General features: G+C 25.6%; 1 protein-coding gene across 1 annotated transcript in view; it reads right to left on the bottom strand.

Moving 5' to 3' along the window:
• Positions 1-1,608, bottom strand: part of LOC111676671 — a 41,607-nt gene that overhangs the window by 3,981 nt on the left and 36,018 nt on the right. The window lies entirely within an intron of this gene.

Below are 1,608 nucleotides of genomic sequence, written 5' to 3'. Positions count from 1 at the left end.
TCTAGTCTATAGTCTAGTCTATAGTCTAGTCTATAGTCTAGTCTATAGTCTAGTCTATAGTCTAGTCTATAGTCTAGTCTAGTCTATAGTCTAGTCTACAGTCTAGTCAGTAGTCTAGTCTATAGTCTAGTCTCTAGTCTAGTTTATAGTCAAGTGTATAGTCTAGTCTATAGTCTAGTCTATAGTCTAGTCTATAGTCTAGTCTATAGTCAAGTATATAGTCTAGTCTATAGTCTAGTCTATAGTCTGGTCTATAATCTAGTCTATAGTCTAGTCTATAGTCTTATCTATAGTCTAGTCTATAGTCTTATCTATAGTCTAGTCTATAGTCTAGTCTATGGTCTAGTCTATAGTCTAGTCTATAGTCTAGTAAATTGTTTAAGCTATAGTCTAGTCTATGTAACAATTCGATGTTAAATCTCTTGTCTATGTTTTTCTTAAGCCAGAATTGAAAAATTCACTTTAGAAGGGGAGATCGGCTATTAACCAAATACAAATATTTTAATAATCTTCATCACATACTAACATTCGGTATTAAAGAAAAAACTTTACAACATTCTACATATTTAGTTACAAAAATTTTCAATAAAGAAATCAATAAAACGAGTAATTATCCATCAAACAACATTTTTGCAATATCATTTTAGGTTGCGGTTTAAAATTCTTTTGCGTTCAAAAAAAAAAAAAAACAACAAAAATAATTTTATATACAAAATTTTATAAAATTGATTATAAATACAGTCAAGGTTTAAACTGCGTAATTTATCTAACATTTATAATAATAAATCTGTGAATAGTAAAAAAATTTTAATTAAGAATATTTTTTTTAACAATAAAATTTGCTAAAAACAAAAAATTTAAAAAAAAATATATGTATATTAAGGAGCAAAGTAATACAAATACACAACAATATGTCAAACAAAATTAATTACACTTTAACAATAACTTGACAAACTAACAATTTGTTTCACTACAAACAATGATTTGTACGTATGTATGTATACACTTGTGCTCGTAAAAATTACTGAAGGACATTTTCAAAATAATATTTAATAACAAATAATGTGTTTATAGGTCTTGTTGTTAACTTAAAGTAATATCAACAAAAAAAGGTTCATTATTTTATAGCTTTTAATAAATGTTGAAGGTTCATTATTTAAATTTTATATTTTGCAAAAATTCACACCTTCACACAATGCAAAGTATATAAAAATATATTGTTAAAATTAAACAAAAATAATCATAATAAAAATAATAATAATATTATCATTATTATCACAACGCCAGCGAATAAGCAACAACTAAAATAAGTAAGAAAGTATAGTTGGGTTTAGTCGAATTTATGATACCCTAACAAGAAGTCATCGCATTATATTAAATAATGAATTTAAACTTAAACTAAACTAAAACTGAACTAGAACTAAACTAGAATTAAACTAGAAAAAAACTAGAAATGAAATGGAATTAAACTAGAACTAAACTAGAACTGAATTAGAACGGAACAAAAACTTAACTAGAACTGAACTAGAACTGAACTAGAACTGAACTAGAACTGAACTAGAACTGAACTAGAACTGAACTAGAACTGAACTAGAACTGAACTAGAAC

The sequence above is a fragment of the Lucilia cuprina genome, chromosome 5 (genome assembly GCF_022045245.1).
Source record: "Lucilia cuprina isolate Lc7/37 chromosome 5, ASM2204524v1, whole genome shotgun sequence".
NCBI classification, from domain to species: domain Eukaryota; kingdom Metazoa; phylum Arthropoda; class Insecta; order Diptera; family Calliphoridae; genus Lucilia; species Lucilia cuprina.
Note: the sequence above shows the minus strand (reverse complement) of the source record. Positions and strands in the feature narration are given on the sequence as shown.